Below are 23,230 nucleotides of genomic sequence, written 5' to 3'. Positions count from 1 at the left end.
AAAGTAGCTTTACAGCATGACGTGTGACAGCTGCGGCCTTTGAACTTTGAGCTAATAGTATAGATCCTATTCATTCTATTTTCAGCTGATGTAACTTAAGACCAGGCAGCCAGTGAAAAAAGAATCTATAAGGCTGAGTTCACACGATGCGTATTTCATGTGTTTCCGCAGCGTTTTTGCAGTTGCGTAAACGCCGCGGAAACGCATGAAAAACGCATGGTAGAAGGGAAGCAATGTTCCCCAATTGAAATCCGCATGTGCTGTGCCCATGATGCGGATTTTTCCGCAGCGTAAACGCTGCGCTCAAAAATCCGCAGCATGTCATTTAATTTTGCGGAAACGCGGCGTTTTCGCCGCCATTGACTTGCATTAGAACGCGCCAATTCCGCAAGACTGCATCTGTACTTGCGTAATTGGTGCGTTCTAATATGCGGATGGTACCCGGGTGTGGAGGAGAGGAGAGTCTCATCCACACCCAGGTACCATTAAAAAAGCTGTAAAAACAAGAATAAAATAAAAAATATATATATACTTACCATCTGTCGGCCCGCGCAGCGCTCCTGCTTGCTTCCCGGCACTTGCAGTGAGTTGTAGGACCTGCGGTGACGTCAGAGTCATGTGACGGGTCACGTGACGCTGACGTCGGCAGGTCTTTCAATTCAAAGTTGCCGGCAGCCGGGAGAACGGAGTGAGCAGGACAGCGCGGGCCATCGGAGGTAAGTATATACACTCTCTAGGGTCACACTGTATAAATCCATGCTGTTTGCATGGATTTATATAGTGTGACCTAGTTGTCAAGCACTTTCCAAGAGATGCTAAAATCACCAGTAAAGCGCTTGTCAATCTGCATGCGGAAACGCATGTGAATCTGCATGTGGATCCGCATGTATTCTGCAGGAAAAACGCATTTCTGCATGCGTTTTTTCTGCCAGGGAGATGCAGAAATGATGCAGAAATGTTCTGCTTCATTTCTGCATCGTGTGCACATAGCCAAACAAGAGGTTTTTTTTTCAAGTATCTGAAATTTCAGCAACTTACTCTCATATTATATAATATGTACTTGGGGAATATTCAAAGAATATTAAGATATTTAATTGATATGACAATGCGCATTAATAAATTGGGATACAACAATTTTGGGTTAAATATATATATATCTAAAACTTCATATGTGGAATGTTTGAGTTGAACAGATCTGTGAATGTCAGAGTGAAGGTGACAGATGAGTAAATCAGCAGCTGCTAAGTGTGATTGATGTGACAGAGGCCTCGTACGTTTGTATGTTTGGAAAAAAAAAATGTTTCTTTATGTGAAGGTACAAAAATATATTTAATTCTGAAAAAAAATTATAATACATAATTAGGTATTATCTACATATATATATACTTCTATATTTCTTTAATAATTATTATTTCTTGATTTAACTAATAGTGGATAAGGGCAACCACACATCAAAATGGTTTACAAAGCAAATTTATATTTAGAATAATTTTCCACATGATAATATTCTTGAATAACTATGATATTATTTTTAATGGTTACCTAAATAGGTACACACCTCTCTGTAGACAAATCTATGCTACTCATCGATATGAAATTTATGCAAAATGTTCATAGAAGAATAATTATTTTTAATTTGGTTCTGATATATACATAAATTTTATAAAATAATATTTTTTGGTATTAAAGGGGAAAATGTGTTTTTGATCCTGATTACATAATCACTTTTGATCAATACTTATTTTTTCACACATTTTAATAAAGAAGAAACAATAATAGAATCATAGAATCATAGAATGGTAGAGTTGGAAGGGACCTCCTGGGTCATCTGGTCCAACCCCTGCTCAAAGCAGGATTCACTAGATCATCTCAGACAGATGTCTGTCCAGCCTCTGTTTGAAGACGTCCATTGAAGGGGAACTCACCACCTCTCGTGGCAGCCTGTTCCACTCATTAATCACCCTAACTGTCAAAAAGTTATAAGGTACAATGGTATAATTAAGAAGGGTATTACATGCAAAGTTGCATAGTTTAATAATTTTTTGGTGATACAAGGTTATGACAAATATGAAATCATCCAGATAATGGAAATATAAAGGTATTTTTTATGGAGAATATAATTACTCTTCATTTGTCATTAACATATGAAGGCCTTATTTTTATTTTCATTTTTACATTTTTATTCTTACTTATTTTCTTATTTTTCCATTTTTCAGTTTTAATTTTCAATTTTTGATTTTAATTCAGTTCAATATTTCAACTGAGAAAACACATTAATATTTAATGGGGTAATGTCTAGTACAAAGAATATTGCTTCATTAAATATAATGATGATATGAATTAATATAAGAAAAATGTTTACATTTTCTGAGTAAACACAACAATTCATTCATTCATTCTTACATTCATATATTTATTCATTTTAGTTCAGCAGTATACATTCTTTGGTATTATTGGTTTAATAAAGATATAAACACTTGTTGTTTCAAAACACACTGACACCTATGGGTTGGAAAAGGCAATTACACCTATGACATAAAAATGTTCTATCACATGAAGAACTTGATTAATAATAAATTATTATCTATTATTGTTTATTATTCCAAACATAATTTATTTTAATATTTTGATAATAATTAGATGGATATTATTGATTGCTATGGTACGCTGTGATATTATAGGTTAGGAAAGTTGCCAGATTTGGTATCAGATTAGGGAATGAAGACTTCAATCAAGACATCGCAATTATGAATTCTATCTTAATAAAGACTTTTCATATTTATAAATCAAAGAGACTCTCAGAGGTTACAAGAAGACGCAACCGATATCCGGAGGTCTCAGAAGGTAACAGGTGTGAATGCTGAGTGATAATAGACTGTGTCCATTACATACAATACAATTCACACCACTGATCACCGGGACGGCAGAGGACGATGATCCTATATGAACTGTGTTGTGTTCAAGTTTCATCACGTTCCAGTGGTTTCTTATCACCTGCAACGCTTCAATGAAAGCTGGTGAACAGGTAATACCTGGCATATGTGTCCTGTATATAAAGGACTGAGTACTGGTTATGGGGCTATATAAAGCAGGGAAGTGTCAAGTTAACCCTTGCTTTACTGACCAAAGACGTCACATCTGTTCCAAAAGTGACATGAGACCAGTGCAGATGACACGGGGAAGATTCCAGAATATCCAACGTCAGTCCAGGTGACATCACACAGATATTAAAGCTACATTTCATCCATGGACTTTGTTTTCTTATCAGTTGACACACATGATCTTTCTAATAAAGAGCACAGTTTATAGACTGCACAATAATGAATACAATTATGGACTGTACAATATCTACACGCTGTCATTTATTTCAAAGGAGTTTTCATCTAAAGACTGTGTTATAAAACCAAGAAGAAGATGAGACGAAGACCCGATGACATCAGATGATGACGATTGGACCCGCGATTACTTCAATTTAGATATAGGGAAGTATAATTATACATATTAAATGAATATTAGTCACGGCTTACCATAACATGAATTCACATCATTATATAACAATAATCAGATATTGATATTATTATTATTATTATTATGGAAATTTAATGATATTGCCAAGGAAGAAGGAAAGAAAAAATGATTGTTATCCTAATGATAAACCTGTCTTCTTTTGAGGATTTTTCAGTCCTTTTTATCCTCAAAAAGGGGGGAATGTTAAATAATTAATAATCGATAATCATTTTTCTTAAATCTGAGTTCTATGCATCAGCCATCGTGTCTAGTTGACATGCGCTATTTGTGTGTGTATTTTTGGTTCACTACCATATGTAGAACAGGTGTCCATACGACTGGCTATAAAAGCCCATGGTATAGAAAGGGGGGGCTCTCTTGTTCTTCCCACCCCACAAGACACAGAATCTTCATGCTGAGAAGTATCTGACATGTAGGCCTGGACACGTGCTGGACAAAGACATGATTTACCAGCCAGGATCCAAGGAAAGATGGGTGAATCTCAACAATTAAGCTAATTATGGACAAATGGACAATTACTTTATAACTAATTATTGTATGTACCTGCTGCAATCTGATTCTTTTTAATGGACAATCCAAGAATAAATAGATACATTTTTTTATAAGAATATCGTGATATTGATACTTTGAGAAGTCCTCAGTAGAAAAAATAATACAGAAAGAGTATTATTTTACAGCCGCGCATGACGTCACTGCCATGCGCGGCTGACATGGAAAGATCAGCTCCCGGAAGTCACTCCCATGCCGGGTCTGTGTGTGCGGGGAGCAGTGACTTCACTCTCCTTCATAGCCGGCACACAGCTTAGCCGTGCTGCGGCTCCTGCTGCTGCCGGGCTATAGCGTGTGCCCGCTTATTAAAGGACATGAATATTCACCCCCTCCCCACGCCCATGGGCGTGGAGAGAGGTTGAATATTCAAGCCCTTTAATAGCGGGCACAGGCGATTCCGGCAGCAGCAGGAGCCGCAGCGCGGCTACACTGTGTGCTGCTATTAAGGAGCATGAATATTCAGTGCTCCCCATGCCCCATGGGCGTGGGGAGCAGTGAATATTAATTTGCTGTAGCAGCGGGGACAGTGTAGGCTGCAGCGGGCGGCCGCTGCCTCCTGTGCCCCGCTCCTCCACCGCTACCCCCACACCCCACATATATATATATATATATATACACACCCCCCCCCAACATTCGGACTATAAGATGCACCCCCCATTTTCCACCAAAATTTTGGAGGAAAAAAGTGCGTCTTATAGTCTGAAAAATACGGTAGATTATTAAATTAAATAGAGATTTAGGATTAAATCAGTGTAGGGTGCGGACAACCCCTTTAAATTGTTAATTGAAATAAAAACAGTTCCCCGTTGTATTAATAAGGCAGTGATTCCAACTGTATTACCACTGGGAGACCCCCAACTCACACTCCTATTTCCCGAGTGCCTTCCATGCCAAGCTTGGTTATGGAGGCTTTGGATTACCATCCATACTGTTCAGCACAGATCATGCTTCTTATGTCTTCATCGATCCCCCAGAACACAACCCTGCATTACCGCGTCCTTCAGGCTTTGTCCAATTATTTTCTCCAAATTTGTTTGCCGATCAGTGGCAAGAGGCTGTTGAGCTACTCAGTCTCCTTGTTTCTTTGGAAAATTGGCACACTCTTGCATATAACAGTAGAGAATGGCCAAATCTTACGGAGACACTGGTAGATCGCAACGAAACATGGAGAGAGCAGATGTTCAGCAGTGAACTTGGAGTCTCCCTCCTCTATGAAGCTTTGCCGTACACATCTGACTTACTCCTGAGGACTTCTCGTAATTCACATGTGCAAAAATAGTTCAATCCACAACTAAAACGCTGGAACCAACTCGTGGAAAACTGGATAAAGATAGATAAAAGGCACATTACCTGTGGGTAGCCCAAGTGTGAAGTAATTGTCAGGTCCAGGATTGAACTGGGCGATGCGATTACTTAGGTATTTTGCTGCCCATTCGCTGGCCAGGGCATAGTCATCAAGAATCACCAGCCGCATGATTGTGCCCACAAGCTCTCGCCTGGCAGCATGTGGCTAACAAACTGAAAAGAGAAGCGATACACAAGATAAGAGGTGACACAATAATATACAAAAGAGGTAACACAATAATACACAGTCGGCAAGTTTGGAGACTGAAACACATTCTGGCTTTCATAAAGTTTGCTGCTTCAGTTTTTATAGTGTCAATTTGCATTAACTGTAGATTGTTATGAAGAATGATCAGATGAATTGTTAAAAAAAAAAAAAATGCATATTAATTTTTTCCCAAAGAAATTACTTAACCACAAAACCCTATCACTACACTATGTGTGCTGTAGCCTGCTTCTCCGGGTCCTACATCACCAAAGCTTGGCACTTCGGGGACACATACCTCCCGTCCACGACCTGTCCGGCAGCAACCTTACATACCCCCCCCCCTCTGCCCAAAGCAGGGGGGGGGCTTGGCACCTTCTGCCACCATACAATAGATACACAAAAGGTATAACGCAGTGTTTCCCAAACCCCATCCTCACAGACCCCACAGGTCGTATTTTCAGGATTTCCTTAGTATTACACAGGTGACTGAAGTATCATCAAGGCATCAGGAATTCTCTCACCTGTGTAATACTAAGGAGATTCTGAAAACATGACCTATGGGGGTCCGTAAGGATGAGGTTTGGGAAACACTGCTATAACAGAACAAAACTAAAAATAACCAGTCCATACAGCACGGCATCAGCCGTTTAAATGTAGTGCTTTTCTCGGCCTCCAGCAGACTGAGCAGCACATGCAAGGTTTGCTCACCTTGCACAACACACAGCACCACTGAGACAGGCACAGCTGTCTTAAATCAGGCCTTCCAAGACCTGGACTGGAGGTAAGTGAGCAGCTATTTCCCCCCAACTCTTTCAGCTGCTCTTAAAACCCGGCCCTTTAATCCGGGCCCATTAACTCCCTCCCAGCACTATGTGTTCTGGAGCCTGCTTCTCCATGTCCTACATCACCGAAGTTTGGTACTTCGGGGACACATACCTCCCATCCACGACCTGTCTGGCAGCCACCTTACAGTGTGCTGCACTGAGTTAGACCAGAAATGAACCAGAAGATACCTGAAGGTAACTGCACAGCCAGAGTAAAAAATGTTTCTCTTTGTTTTCACTCTCACCCCTATAGTCCTACACGTTCTACTAACCCTTCTAATCCCTACACCTAGTAATGAACTGGTCATCTCTCCCTCCATCTCACCTCCTCCTCAGATCTGTTCCTCAACATACAATCCTCTGTCTCTAAACACAGACAGCCACCTCACGCTCGCTCCTTCTGCTCCTCACTGCTGGCGATATCTCTCCAAATCATGGCCCTCCTCACCACATCCCCACAGTCACTTCTACCTCTCATCCACAATCTATCAAATTTCCGCAACATTTCTAACCCTATACCCATTGCCCATCCCCAGCTTCCCCAATCCCACTAACAGGAGCTCTATGGAATGCTCTCTCCGTCTGCAACAAACTTTTCATTACTAACAAACTTTCCTTCCTTGGCATCAATGGTACCTGACTCACCCCCTCTGACATGGCCTCTCCAGCTGCACTTTCATACGTTGGATTCCACCTTTCCCACACCCCTCGCCCCATCGGCAAGCATGGCAAAGGAGTTTGTTTTCTCCTGTCAGATAACTGTACTCTGCTGCCCGACTAATCCACCTGTCCCCCCCACTATTCCCTGGCCTCTCCCCTCTGTCAATCCCTTCACTGGCTCCCCATTATCCAGAGACTCCAGATGAAAACCCTAACCATGACATACCAAGCCATCCACAACCTGTCTCCTCCATATAACTGTGACTTAGTGTCCTGGTACTTACCTGCACGCAACCTCCAATCCTCACAAGATCTCCTTCTCTACTCCCCTCTTATCTCCTCTTCCCACAATCGCACGCAAGATTTCTCCCATGCATCCCCCTACTCTAGAACTCTCTACCCCAATATATCAGACTGTTGCCAACCGTGGAAACCTTCAAAAGGAAGCTGAAGATCCACTTCTTCTGACAAGCCTACAATCTGCAGTAACCACCGCTCCATCATACCACTGCACGACCAGCTCTACCCTCACCTACTGTATCCTCACCCATTCATTGTAGACTGTAAGCCCTCGCGGGCAGGGTCCTCGCTCCTCCTGTACCAGTCGGTGATTCGTTTTTGTTCAAGATTATTGTACTTGTTTTTTGCTATGTATATCCCTTTTCACATGTAAAGCTCCATGTAATAAATGGCACTATAAAAAATAATAACTTAATAGGGGGAGGTTAATTTGCTGTGGAGACTTCAGGACTCCGAAAAAAGTCCAGCAAGTCCCTGTATCACTTCCTACATAGGATTCAGCTATGGAATTGGTTCAACACCAGTGCAGAGCTTGCTCAAGAATGGCAGCAGGCGGGCGTCAGTGCATCTGTACACACCGTGAGGAGAAGGATTTTGGAGGCTGTGCTGGTGTCAAGTAGGGCAGCAAAGAAACCACTTTTCTCCATGAAAAAGATGAAGAACAGGATTATAAAATGCAGTAAACTACAGTGATTGGATTACAGAGGACTGGGGTAAAGTTATTTCCCTGATGAAGGCCCCCTTCAAACTGTTAGGGACATATGGAAGAATGAATGTCCGGAGAAGAAAAGCTGAGTGCTACTTTGAGTCCTGTGTTATGCCAACAGTAAAGCACCCGAGACGAGTCATGTGTGGAGTTATCCATCATCAAAAGGGAGTGGGCTCACTCACAATTTTGCCTAAGAACACTGCAGGAGCATTTTTGGTGATTAACAATGCATATATGAGCATGACGGAGAATATGTCACAAGGCAAAAGTGACAACTAAGTGTCTGGGTAACATTAACATTTTGGGTTCATGGCCAGTAAACTCTCCAGATCTCAATTCGATTGTGGTCACTCCTCAAAAAGCGGGTGGACAAACAGAAATGTATGTAGTGAGCTCCTAGCACTGATTAGACAAAAATTGTCCATCGTCAGTCAGGATTTGGCCCAGCAGCCGATATCCAGCTGCCAAGGCGAAGGGAACGAGTCTTGAAAAATAAGGGTCAACACTGAATATTGAATCTTTCCATAAACTTGATGTATTTGTCAATAAAAGTGTAAAACTTATAAAATGCTGATAATTGTACTACAGTAACCACAGAAACATCTGACTAAAAGATCTAAAAACACTGAAGTGAACACCAAAATTTGTATCAGTCACAAGACTTTTGGCCAGAACTGTACATAAAGTGACACAAAACAAGATACAAGACATAGGTCAAAAAAAATTCTCCATCTTCTTCGTTCCGTCAATCCGTGAAAAATGGGACTGCACTCAGATGTCATCTGAGTGCAGTGCGATCTTTTCGAAGGACTCATTAACTTGCATAGCCGAACGTGATCCGAATATTAGATGAAACTCAAGCATAGTGATTTTTGTCCTCGGACAGACTGTCTATGGGGCCGTGCACATGTGCGATTTTTCTCCTTGGACAAACACTGGTCACAGTGCGATTCAATGTTTTGTCAGATCGCACTCCGACCGAAAACACTGCTATCTGCACCTGCCTTAACATTGCAACGCTAACAATAGTAATCTCAGCAAGGACTGCTGGGAGATTTCAGCTCAGAAGCCTGCAGATCTCTGAACGCAGCTCTAGACTATCACTGGCTGTAACTCAGGATTAGTAATCGATACGTTTTTCGAAAGTTACACAATAAACTATAATAAATTACTCTCATGTGAACACAAATTCTAAAGGAGAACTCTAACACTAAGATATTAACTTAAGGAGGAATTCACACATCCGTGGTGGGATCCGAGGACCCGGCCCGGCTCTCCGGACCTGATCAGTGCCACATCTATTCCTAGGAGGTAATCACAGATCAGCACTGGTGACCCAGCGGTTGTCAGATCTGAGCTCGCTCCGTGGAGCACAGATGTGTGAATTCAGCCTTACAGAAGTTGTCCCAGAGTAGAAAGCCAGAGCTGTTGGATTACAGCGCCACCCCTAGGTACAGGCTGTGTGTGGCATTACAGCTCAGCACCTGTCACGTCACTAGACCGGAGCTGTAGTACCAGACACAACCTGGGGCCAGGACTGGCGCTCTGTGTTCCTTTTTCTCATGGACAAACCCTGTGCAGAAAAATACAGAATCCAGGAACCTCCAAACATGGCAGACATCGCCAAGTTCTAACAGTGCATAATGGGCGCAGCTCCAGCCATACTGTCAGTGACTGGAAACCTGGTTTATAGTCCAACTGCTGACAGGTGAGAGGCTGCGGCCCCCTGTAATCCCCGGCTCTGACCCGTCACCGACCATTGCTGCAGGGGACTAACCACATCCACAGGAAGCCAGGGTGCCCCCCCCCCGGACTGAGACTGCCCCCCCCGGGAGCTCAGTGTGGGGTGCGCAGTCATCCGCCATGTCTCCCCAATACTCAGCAGCCTCACCACCCACAACTCGCTCTGCAGCCTCCTCCCTGGTAAACGTTAGAATGTATGGGCTCCTTCCAGGTATGACGTAGTTTGCGGGGGCGTGTCCTGACTGCATTATGGGCGTGTTCTAGTTTAGCACCAGACGCCAGAGATTCATGCAGAAAGTGATACGGTGAAGCTTCAGGAGGAGGTCAGTGCTGGGCTCTGGGGGATGCTGCTTGCTTTGGGTGGTCTGTGGGGCTGGTGGGGGCATGTTCTGGGTATTCTGGGGGGATGTTGCACGTGTGTGTGTGTGTCTTTCCTAAATTCCTAAACACCCACCGGAAAACTAAGGCGCCCGCGAGTTGCGGGGTGAATTGGCAACTCGGGGGTGTACTTATTTCCTCTGTGGGTAGGTCACAATTTTTTTTTTTACCGTCCAAGATCCATCTTGGCAAAAGTATGGTGGTAATTTCTGCCTTTCTGGACATTGGGGCGGGGTTTATTTTGATCGACGCTAGGTTCGATCAGGACCTCAAACCTCATAAATTTTCTGGCTCAACACCCATAATCGCCATTGACTCTGCACCCTTGAGCTAGGGGTATTTTACTCTTGTCGCTCGTGTGCTACATCTGCAGGTAGGGGCCTTGCACTCTAAATTTATTGACTGCTATGTGCTAGAGGGCTTGCCCTCTCCTGTGGTCCTTGGACTACCTTGGTTTACGCTGCACAATCCTGTGGTAGGTTGTGTGCCCACTATGCGTCTTTTAAGCGTTTCCGCAGCGGCAATTCCATTGCAGAAACGCTTAAACGCTTGGTAGAAGGTCTGCAATGTTCCCCAATGATAATCCCCATGTGCTGTGCACATGCTGCGGAAATTTCCGCTGCGCATTATCAGTGCGGAAAAATCCGCAGCACTACCAATTATTTTGCGTAATCGCAACGTTTTCGCCTCCATTGAATGGCTTAATATCCGCATGACTACATGTGCACATGCGGATATTAAGCGATTCAACGTGTGGATGGTACCCGGGTCTGGAGAAGAAGAGACTCTCCTCAAGACCCGGGTACCATGGTACCTGTAGTAAAAAAAAAAAAAAAGAAAAGAAAAAAATACATTATTCTTACCTTCTGATGGCCCCCTGTCTTTTCTCCGCTGCGCCCAGTCTCTTGTACGGCTCGTCAGCGGTCGCGTGATCTGTCACATGACTAAATGACGTCATGGAAGGTCCTTTCACACCACCGTGAGCCGTACAAGAGACCAGGGGCCATCAGAAGGTAAGTAAAATGTTTTTGTTTTTTGTTTTTTTTACCATTTTTAATCTTTTTTCTTCAACTATTAACTTGGTCACACTATATAAATCCATGCTGGTTGCACGTATTTATATAGTGTGACCAAGTTGTCAAGCACTTTCCAAGTGATGCTAAAATCGCTTGGAAAGCGCTTGACAACCCGCATGCGGAAATGCATGTGAAAAAACACTTCACTTACACTTGTCCCTGGCAGGAAAAACACATGTAAAATCCGCATGCATTTTTTTCTGCCAGGGAGATGCAGAAACGCTCAGGAAAAATCCAGAGCATTTCTGCATCGTGGGCACTTAGCCGTAGACTGGCAGACTCGGGAGGTGGTAAAATGGAGCGAGTATTGCCAAGAACACTGCTTGGTCACTCGGATAGCCACGGTGGGTCTGATTTTAGGAATGTGTTTTCTGAACAGGGGAGTCAAGAACTTCCTCCCCATCATCCTTATGATTGCGTCGGCAATATTATTCCTGGGGCCAAGCTACCAAAAAAACAGGTTATATAATATCTCTGGTTCAGAGAGGCAGGCCATGAAAAACTAGATCACTGAAAGTCTACCAAAGGGCCATAAGACTTTCTTCATCTCCCGTTGCAGTGGGGTTTTTCTTTGTCAAAAAACAAACAAACTAGGGGTTGTGCCCCTGCCTTGATTTTTGCGAGTTTAATCAGATTAAGGTCTGGGATGCATATCCTCTCCCTCTCATCCCAGACCTCTTTAGAAAACCATTTGGCTCCTACAATTTGATTAAACTAGACCTCAGGGTGGCTTATAATCTCATTCACATTGAGGAGATGAGTGGAAGACGGCCTTCAATACTCCTGAGGGGCACTATGAAAACCTTGTGATGGCATTTGGGTTGACTAATGCTCCCATTTTTACTCATCTGGCAGGTAGATCACAACAAACCCATCTTGATGACATAATGGTAGACTCCATACTAAATAAGGAGGGAGTCACTGACTGTGGTGGCCCCTCCCTGGGCCGTGGCGATTGGTGACCCCCCCTTCTCTGCCCCTTACTGACCAGTGATCCTGAAGCCCCCGGAAGGATCCAATGAAGCGAAAGGGACGGCTGCTGCAAGCCGTCCCCTGGATACATAAACACCGGGACATCCCACGTTACTTCCTTTCTTTGCTGGTCCCGGAGTCGAATGTCATGGAGATTTCAGGATCAGGTCAGATTGCTGAGGCCCTCCAGGCTGGGTTTGCACAGGGGGGCGAGCGCTGGTTACAGGCTCTCATGTCGGGGCTCAGCGCTCATCCCCCTGGCCCCAAGCTCTAAATCCCCAGATCACCCTGCCCCTGGCCCTCAACCCCTTATGGGAACATCATATTCCCCAGTCCCAGTCCCCTCACCACTTGGGCCTACTCACTCCAATTGCCCACGATACAACGGTCCCCTCCACGGCGGTCGGGTCATCTGGAACGGGGGGCTGCATTACTTCCGCGGCCTGGTCCCGATCCCCATCCTCACCTGACCGCCGCATCCGCACAACTTTACAGTGTTCATCGGGCCACTCAACCCGGCACGGGACGGCAGGTGGCTGCGGTAGTGCTGCAGGCGCGCGCTGACTCGGGGAAGCGGGCAGACGTGGCGGTCCGGAAGCGGGCGCGCGACTCCACTAGGCCGAAGAGGCATGTTGGGGGAGGCGGAGCTGGAGGGCAGGAAGCGCTCGATGCGCATGTCCGCCTCACGTGACCCCGCAGGTCACGCCCCCCAGTCCAGAAAGCTGCGGGGCGGAGCAGGAAGCTGAAGCTAGTGCGGCAGTGGACCCTGCGCCTCACTCACAGCGGGCGCAGGGCTCCACTGCACTAATAAATGAGTGCGGGCTGTCTTCCATGTCGGCGGCGGGCACAGAGGGGATTCAGGTCTCCTGCCTGCCGCCGGCGCTGGAGACAGCATAGAGCCTGTTGTTCCCCACCCCTGTTAACACTCCCGTCCCGCATCCTGCCGAGGAGCGCCCTGGAGGGCGGAGGTCCAGCAGGCACTCCCGTCCTCCAGAGCGCTTTAGGCACAGCACCCCGCAGCCTCACAGAAGAAGCTGCGGGCCACTTAGTAACCATTCCCCGCCCCCTCAACACACAGCAGGGGCTGTGGCAGAGCAGAGCTCCAGACAGGAATCCTCTGCCGGGGGCTGTGCTCTGCCTCCCCCCCAAACAATCCCCCACAGAAAAACTCCTATTAAAAATAAAAGAAAAAGTTCCCAAAACAGAACACGTGACACTACACATCCAGGGGACATTGCGGCCCTGTAATCACCGCAGCCCATCCAGCGCCCAGTCACAGTATCAATACCCCACTGATGGACACGATACGGAGCCTAAACACTTCAGCGACCATCCTCGCCTCCCCCATATACCCCTATAATAGCGCAGCGACGCACGCGCTTGACACCGCTATAGCATTGCCCTGGCCACAAATAGCACCGACATGTCCCGGTGGGACACATGTAAACTGCGCAGAACCCCCCATACACCCTCAGGGACACAGAGACTCCAGGCGTACTCACTCTAGGCGAACTCGCTGTAGTTCCTCCGACGACAGATCTATGCCATCGCACACAAGTCACCGGCGAAGGAAGCGGACATCTCAAGCAAAGCGGAGATCGGCATCCCACAGGAGGGGTCACAGGTCGCAGTCCTCAAGGTGGCGCTCACCATCCTCTGCATCAGAGATGTCGAGCGCATCGTCGAGCCCCAACAGCCGCTTGCACCGATCCCGTCCTCCCGGGGACAGAAACTATACAATAGCACCCTCCAGAGCTTACAGTCTGCACGATACAACGATTTCACGCAGGTCTACGAGCACAGGCACGCCGCTCACCCCGAGCGAGACAGGTGTCAGAGTCCCTCCACACATCGGAGTCCCTCCTCCAGCCGCAGGAATGGGTGCGTGCAATATAAGTATAACTGAAATGGGAAATAGTAACACCAACTTAATAGCGGCCCTTAAGGCCATAGTCGAACAACTATCCGCGCCACCAGGCGCTATACATAATTCTACTAAAAGAACTCCACCATTAGCCAGCATACACAAGGACACATTCTTTTGCGGGAAAAGCCCATTGGGCTCACACATAGACGAGGAAACCAGAATTAAAATATGGAATAATGACTGCATCGACATTTGGTCACTTGTAACCGCTGACCAACATACTATAGACAAAGAGAAAAGGATAGCCGACAGACCATTCGACAGAAACAGACAAAAGGTTGCAATGACGATGAGTAACTGGTTACAGGCGTTTTCTGTGCTGGGTTCATCATGGGCCAAAAGCATCCGGAACGCTGCTCGGAACTATTCATATACCAGGATAGGGTGTATAACTCGTACAAAGCCCACGGCGGTTCAGCATGGTGGCGCTACGATGAAGAGTTCCGGAGGTGGTTGGCCCTGCAACCACAGTTAGGCTGGGGGGTAAAAGCTACAGACGTATGGTTGCGATGAATGCTGTCACAGAAACACCATCCCTTTCCAACAACGGCTACTGGACAACAGACAACAGCAGGCCAAAATTCAGTGGTAGTACGTAGACCAGGGGCCAGCTGGCAGTACAATGAGGGACACTGTCGTTTCTACGCCTTATGCAGATACAAACATGAATGCTCAGCCTGCGGTGCAGCCCACCCCGCGGCAAGATGTTCTCGTCCCACAAGCAAATTATCAATTAAACTCCCACAGTCAGAATCCAAGGACCCCGGTGAGCGTAAACGCGATGGGCCCCTGGCTAGACCAATATCCTAAGAAAGACGCAGCGGGACAGTTACGTTTTGGTTTCACATACGGTATTTTTCATCCCTTTCAAACTTAATAAATCGCCCACCTTTGCAAATAACCTTAAATCTGCAAAAGAGCACCCTGAAATACTTAGGCAAAAAATACAAAAAGAAGTAGCTCTAGGCAGAGTGGCGGGCCCTTTCCCAACACCACCATTCAGTAACCTAAGAGTTTCCCCTCTGGGAATAATCCCCAAAAAAGAGCCAGGTTCATTCCGGCTTATCCATCATTTATCTTACCCAAAAGGAGAGTCTGTAAATGACGGTATTTCGTCTGAAGACGCCTCGGTCTCCTACGCGTCGTTCGACAGAGCAGTAATGTTAGTACGCGATGCGGGGCCCGGAGCGCTGCTCGCTAAATCCGACATAGAATCCGCCTTTCGCCTACTACCGGTGCACCCAGATTGCTACCACCTGCTGGGATGCCAAGTGGACGATGAATACTTCTACGACACTTGCCTCCCAATGGGTTGTTCAATATCTTGTTATTACATCGAACTATTCAGTTCCTTCCTAGAATGGGTGTTGAGGTATGAAACCGGCAATAGGTCCGTCACACATTACCTAGATGACTTCCTATTCGTCGCACCCAAAGACTCATATCAATGCCAATCATTTCTTAACGAATTCACAAACATCTCTCGACGGTTCGGAGTCCCATTATGCCCTACAAAAACCATAGGCCCCACAACAAAGCTATCGTTCTTAGGCATCGAAATCGACACCACAGCAAGGTTATTCCACCTCCCAACAGAAAAAATACAAAAAACACTACACCTCGAGTGATTTTGCACAGTACGGAAAGTAACACTACAACAGATGCAAGTGTTACTAGGCCTCCTCGTGTTCGCGAGCCAGGTGATGCCAGTCGGAAGGGTTTTTTCTCGTCGTTTATACCTTGCAACAAAACGTGCATTAAAACCGAGTCATAGAATCAGAATCAGCAGGCAGCTTCGGGCGGACTTAGAGGTGTGGAAAACATACTTACAATCATTCAATGGTCACACGTTATTTATGTCAGCAGAACAGTCCAACATTGAACTAACATTATTCACCGGGGCAGCAGAAGTGGGCGGATATGCAGCGATACTAGATAACCAGTGGTGCACAGGCTTATGGCCTCCGTATTGGTCTGAACAAGGGTTAACAAAAAAACAGACACTCCTGGAACTTTTCCCAATAGTGGTAGCCATAGAAATATCGGGCACGTACCTAGCGAACAAAAATATACGCTTCATAACAAATAACACCAGCCTAGCGCACTGCATTAATAAGATGGCATCATCGTTTCTCCCAGTGCTAGGCCTACTACGCCGGCTAGCATTCCTGTGCCTAAAACACAATGTATGGGTCCGCGCTAGCCACAATGTGGAGGGGGGATCTAACGCTGCTGCTAACGCTTTATCACAATTCAATTGGCAGGTTTTCAGAGAGCGCCTCCCCAAAGCCCACCCGTCGGGCACCAGTTGCCCACCCTCCCCATGGGATCTAGTGGCGAACAGCTGATGCCATTAATCAGAGCGTCAGTCGCCCCGTCAATGTGGAAAGCATACGGTAAGGCATGGGAAGACTGGACACGACTAGTAGCAGGCAGACTGGTTGACCAATGTGAACAAGCCAGACTAGATGTAACCATAGAATTTCTCCACCAGCTAATAATGAGGGGAATATCAGGGGCGTCAGCGCAGCGGTGGCGGACCGGAGTAGCATTTCATTTCCAACTACTGAATTGGGGAGATGTGACAAAAAGATTCATCATCAGTCAAGCCTTAAAAGGGTGGAAAAGAGGTCAGACAAGTCAGGAGTGCAGACATCCCGTGTCACTAAATCTGCTCTCAAAAATCATATCCCTAACACCATTAACATGCCACTCACAATTTGAAGCAACACTACTGTCTACTGCATTTGTGATCGCCTTTTTCGGGGCACTACGCATAAGCGAATTAGTCCCTCGATCCAAAATCACCACCAGTGGAGGCTTATTACACCAGGACGTAGTCATAGCCAATAATGCAATACGCCTACGCATACGCAAATCCAAAACAGACCCAACGGGCAAGGGCACTTGGGTGCTTCTAAAACCCACAAACAGTACACTGTGTCCGGTAACAATAGAAAAAACATATGCAGCCATCAGGCCACAAAGTAATTTCTTCCTATCACACATTGATGGAACGCCATTATCAAGATACCAGTTCCAATTTATATTTAATAAATGCCTAACATCAGCAGGGAACCACCCCAAAGATTACGGGACACACTCATTCCGCATAGGCACGGCCACGGAAGCAGCTAGAGCAGGACTGTCTGGAAGTGCAGAGGATAGGCAGATGGCGATCCGTGTGTTTTGCGAGATACATAAGACCGGACTTGTTATCCTAACGTGGTTTGTTTCTTTTACAGGTGACGATAAGCCAACAGTGTGGGTGATAGGACACTCGTACATATACTGGGCAGAAAAAAGGGCGACAGTCCGCCCAGGCGGGAGGAATATGGGGTTTCATGACACATATTTCAACTGGAGAGGTATTAGAGGCCTGCGATGGCCACAGGTACTAATGGAGGTAATCAACATAGGGAGAGAAGCAACAGGTCCGGTTATCTTAGTTATACACGCCGGGGGGAACGACTTCGGTCATTACAAGAGCGCATAACTAATGGCAATAATGAAGCTAGACACTGAGCGCTTCAGAGCATTTTTTAGTAAACTAACTATAATATGGTTAGAGATTGTGCCGAGAACGGTATGGCGAGGTGCGCGAGACAGTGCAGCCATCGAACGGACAAGGCGGCTAATAAATATTCGGATGGCAAAATTTGTAAAGGAAAGAGGTGGTGTAGTGATAAGACACCGAGAACTGGAAGGAGATAAAGCTGGCCTCATACGGCCCGACGGTGTTCATTTTACGGATATTGGACTGGACATATTCCTGTCAGGACTCCAGGACGGAGTGGAGCAAGCGTTAATGATGATGGGTGGGGGTCGGAGTCCTGCATACGAGTACGCAGGATCCTCCTTGGCCTGAAATAGAAAGGACATGTTGGAAAGTTACTCTTGTTGGCCAACTTGCCGGTGTGGAGACACAGGGCATGCTGCAACAAGCGGAATTATTTTTGGAAATAAAATGCCTTTCTAATGGAATGAGTTAAAGAGTTAATAAAGCTGTGACCTATCCTCACCCATCCAGTTGTAAGAGTTACATTATTGTATTGTTAAGGAAGGGGTGGCGGTAGGGGGCCTGAGCGTCGGGGTTTGGTTGGGGGTCCCCACAGTCTAATTTATTCACCTCGTATCACATCAGGTACATGTCAGGCAGGTCTTACAGATACTCAAAGATAATACATTTCTCTGGTTTGACAAATAATTTATGTTCTCCATCAAGAGGTCCCTTTTTTGGGTTATTTCTTATCATTCACTGTTTTTGCATGGATCTGGCAAAAGTCCGGACGGTACTGGATTGTTATTATATTCAGGACTTAAAGGTGTTACAAAGTTTTTTGGGTTTTGCCAGCTGCTACTGTAAGTTCATCAAAAACTTTTTGGTAGTGGCCAAACCTCTGATGAACGATTTTGCCAAATAATAAACTCTTAATTTTTTTTTTCTATTTTTCTTTCCATTCTTGTACCTAAACACAATCCAGCTAAGTTTTAAAATTGAAATGAAGCCCCTGTACCCCCCTCTCTAGGTGCTTCTGTACCAACTCCTCCCTGGTCCAGGACAGTCTCTGTATCACGGCCTCCATCAATAACCTATTGACACATGATTGTGGCAGCCCTCACGTGCTGGTATATCACGCTGCCAATAGAAATGGGAAGCGGCACAGAAATCACAAAATAAAGGCAGTGTTTGTGGTAATGCAAGAATCCAACAAGCAGAGTAGTCCACACGTCGTACAACAGCCCAACATGGATGATGAAAAGCAGTGACCAGCCCAGGGGATGGGGATGACTCGGTACCCGGGCCTTTGCCTGGCCTTGGGGATGTCGCGGTGGTCGGCTCCCGGGCCCGTACCCTGGGGTCACTCTTTAAAAGGGTGGTTGTTTGTTAATTTTATGAACGTTAATGACGCCACCTGTGGTTTCTGATGATAATCACCAGCGCTGCGGCAGTCCACTGAGGCCGGTGATAAGGTTGCTCGATGGTATAGCTCCCCACAGGCGGAGCTAGGCCTCTGGGCAGCGTATGCAAGGGGAATGCAGGACAGGCGAGACCCAGCCGGGTCAGAGCAAGAACGGGGACGGACACGGTAGTCACTTCAGTACCTTTTACTGATGGAAAGTCAGGCACATCCCGGAGCACTGTAGGGTGAAGGGTGCATATCAGGATCCTCCCCAATGAGCGGGTGTAGGGCCTCCTGTTTCTTGCCTCTGCATAGTAAGTTTCTGACCTGCCTGGAGCTAGGCCTAACTTTGTCTCTGTCCTGCGCTGGCTGACCTTGTGGTAGGGCCGTTTCTTGGAGTACACGCTCCTCAGCTTGCGGGGCCTATGTGTCTCCCGGCTCTGTTACGTATCAGCACTCTAACGATCCTGGGACCTGTAGTTCTCCAGGGATTCCGGTTATGTCTTACTGGGTCGTAGAGATCCCGCTAAGCTTCAGACCTGGTGTCCGGTAAATTCTTCGGGGTGAGCTAATTAAGCTCCTCTGCCCCCTATGTATTCACTCTCCACTCACCTTTGGTCCCGCTCGGGCCCTCACTAGGCAACACACACTGCAGCCGGGACACTGCTCTTCTTCGCCGCTCTCAGAGCGTCGGCACACTCCTAGCTCTCTATCCTGAGCTGAGTTCTAGTCTGGAATCACTCTACAGACTGTACTGAACTCTTTCTGCAGGAACTGCTAGGCTCTGGCTCGACTGCACTGAGTCCTTCTGTGTCTGAGCAGGAAACTGCTGAATCACTTTCTGGGCTGCCTGGCTCCACCTTCCCTTTATATATCCCTAACGGGCTGCCTCTGGTGGTCTGAGGTGGAAGGTGGAGGTGTGTGAATGCTTATGAGGGCGTCTTGTGGAGGAATCCATCAATGCACACTTATAGGATCTGTGATACCAAGCGCAGCTGGGCGTCACAGCAGCGAACGTCGCGTCTTCAGGCGTCTGTGTAAGAACATCACATTTTTGTTTTCCTCCCTGAATAAGCACCAAATGGAATAGCTGAATGCCAGGATACAGAGACCGGCGGGGGGCAGGGAGGCGCTGTCCGCTGGATTTTGTGCTGGTTTCACAAGCGGTCACCCTGCAGTTTTCTCTGAATTTGCTGTGGAGACTTTTCACAACACATCTAATAATTGTGAACCTTCCACCTCACATGTTTATTATCTTGTCAGCTGGGCGGAATGAAAGCCGGACAAGAATGATCCTTATTACATATAATGGCTGCACTGAGCGATGGGGAAAAGCCGCAGAGGTCTGAGAGCAGAAGGGCAGAGGGGTTTCCTCTTCCTCATAGAAGAAAGTCTACAGGGACCAGTACAGAAGCCGGTGCAGAAGGGGAGACAAGGGCTGAGCCACTTACACAGACAGAAAGCTGAGGAGAGGAGGACATGTTATTACTCCAGGATCCGCTCCATTCCTTCCCTATGTGGCATTCAAGCCCTGAGCTCGGCTTTTCTGGAGCCCCATAGAGAATGAATGGAGCTGCAGTTGATCCCTGACTTTCCACTCCTTCCCGATCAGACAATGGTTCGCAGCGGTCAGACCCCACAATCAGTAAGTGATTACCGAGCCTGTGGATAAGTGATAACTTGTTTTCTTCAGACATCCCCTTTAAGCAATGGAGCATGGCAGCAGAGAAGGTGGGAGAAGGCGCTGGTTACAGGGGAGACTTTACCTCTGGAGGCCGCATATAGGACATGTGAGGGGCGGACACTTCCCGTATTCATCATTACTGAGCCCCCGCTCTGTACGGCTCTTACCTGAGCTGCAGGAGACGCAGCAGTTACTAATCAGCCGCTCTCCGTTCACTTGCAGCCGTCCGAGCTCTGCTGTGCCTGTTAGGGGCGAAGTTCGGGTCCTAGGAGGCATCGTCTATGCAGCCTGCACAGCAGATCACAGCCCGGGCACCACGTCTCTGGGTAAATCTCCACCTTTTGAGTTACTTCTTGTGCAGCAGCCCCATGCAAGTTGCTCCGCTCTCCTCGGCCAGCTCCTGCTGAAGACTGAGCTCCTCTGCCCAATCTAGGAGCTCAATAGCCCTGATCACGTCAGTGGTAGCCCAGCACTGCTGGATCAGATTTACAAATGGCAAACTAATCAGCTCTAGGCATTTCTAATATGTGCAGAGCAGGCGACAAAAGTCTCACCGGCGTCCTCATAGACCTTTGCTCAGCCGGGGTCTAATAGGAGCAGTTAGATGGCCGTCATGGGGTCCATTGTTAGATCTCGGCTGCCATAGAAACTCATCAGCACCATGATCGCGCCTCCCTCTCCTGTCTAAAGTGCCTAAATGCTGTGGAAGCCCCCTACTGTGTCATACAGTGGATTAAATTGCCAGGGTCAGGGTTGGCTCCACTGTCGGTGGCTGAGGCAGGAGCAGGAATGTGTTATACAGCCACACTTCTGCCGCAGATCTTGTAAGAGCCCTGACAGGACCTGCCTGATGATAATGTGTCCTATAGAGCGGGTCCTGGTACCGGACTGCCCTGTACATATTCACCACTAGCTGGGAACCAGTTACTAACAAGGTCTAGTTTCAGATGTGTTTCCAGGATCTGTAGTTGTCAGCATTTTATCCTTAAGGCCAAGTTATAATATCACTGTAACACTCTCACCCTGTACCTGTATACCTGCCCTGTGTGCTGCACAAAAGTATATAACAAAGTGTGTGTGTACACAGATATCTATCTCCTGAATGGAATTACTGCTAGATCTCCTGTACATAGAAATATGAGGTTCTTAGCGCACATTTTGAGCAAATTGTGCGAGCCCATCTGCCAACGTCAAGGCGACCTCTTCAGATGGGTCCCTACACTAACACTACACTAACTTAGTAACTGGGACTAGTTTTTTTATTATTACCACCATTTTTACTATTTATTATTATTGCATTAATCCAATTAATTGTAACTGTTATAAAACTAATTAAAAAAATTAAATTCTATTTTTTTTTATTAATCTTGTGATTCTAATAATGGTATTACTAAAATCCCTATGCCTAAAGCTGTTGATCCAGAAGAAGGCAAAAACCCCAGGACACCTAACGCCAATTTGTGTCACGGGAAAAATTCCTTCTTGACCCCGGGAAAAGGCGATCAGTCCTAGGACCCTGGATCAAACCTAATAATGTTATTACAAGTTAAATATTACACTAATTATTGTACTACTGGAGTTATTTTAATTTGTTTTTATAAATCTAACTATTTGATATGGTTATTATTAACATTGTGCTATCTTATTATAGTATTACTCTTCTTTCCTATCACTACTAATACTGCCCTATACCTACAGTGTTGATCCAGAAGAAGGCAAAAACCCCAGGACACCTTCAGCCAATTTGTGTCACAGGGAAAAAATTCCTTCTTGACCCCGAGAAAAGGCGATCAGTCCTAGAACCCTGGATCAAACCTAATTATGTTACTAGTTATGTAATTACTATTACTGTACTAAATGTACTACTATAGTTGTTTTTAATATATTTTTTTTTATATATTTTGTCTTATGTCCTGCTTTCTTATTAAAGTACTACTCTAACTTTTCTATAACTATTTAATATTACTGTATTGATTAAACTACGTCTATAATTATTTTTATTTACTCTTTGTTCTTTCTATAGATATAACTAGTTTATATTTATTATTAATAATAATAATAACCCGCTATCTTATTACGGTATTATTCTTCTTTCCTATTGCTACTAATACTACCCTATTCCTAGAGTGTTGATCCAAAAGAAGGCAAAAACCTCAGGACACCTTCAGCCAATTTGTGTCACAGCGGAAAAATTCCTTCTTGACCCCGAGAAAAGGCGATCAGTCCTAGAACCCTGGATCACACTGCTATTCTACCTACTACTATTACTACTGTTATTTTATTACTTTCTTACTATTATCACTAGTATTATTACTCAAATTACACTAATACTGATATACTGCCACTATATTACTACTATCCTGCTATTATTACTTTGGTGGATTTATACTTACCAGCCGGTATTGCCGTATGATGTTATCGGCA

General features: G+C 45.8%; 1 protein-coding gene across 3 annotated transcripts in view; it reads right to left on the bottom strand.

The window, feature by feature from the left end:
* Window positions 1-12,959, bottom strand: part of LOC141218950 (uncharacterized) — a 50,589-nt gene extending 37,630 nt beyond the window's left edge. For 2 of the 3 annotated variants that reach the window (XR_012287587.1, XM_073665998.1), the window contains exons 1-2: window positions 12,758-12,959; window positions 5,428-5,595 (exon numbers count right to left, since the gene is read on the bottom strand). The gene's annotated coding sequence lies outside the window, so the exon portion shown is untranslated. Of the gene's footprint in view, window positions 1-5,427; window positions 5,596-12,656 lie in introns of all 3 variants that reach the window. The other variant, XM_073665999.1, reaches the window with a different exon arrangement.
* Window positions 12,960-23,230: the final 10,271 nt, after the last annotated feature.

Source organism: Phyllobates terribilis, unplaced genomic scaffold (genome assembly GCF_046119375.1).
Source record: "Phyllobates terribilis strain yellow unplaced genomic scaffold, ASM4611937v1 Scaffold_252__1_contigs__length_2834547, whole genome shotgun sequence".
Taxonomy (NCBI): domain Eukaryota; kingdom Metazoa; phylum Chordata; class Amphibia; order Anura; family Dendrobatidae; genus Phyllobates; species Phyllobates terribilis.
Note: the sequence above shows the minus strand (reverse complement) of the source record. Positions and strands in the feature narration are given on the sequence as shown.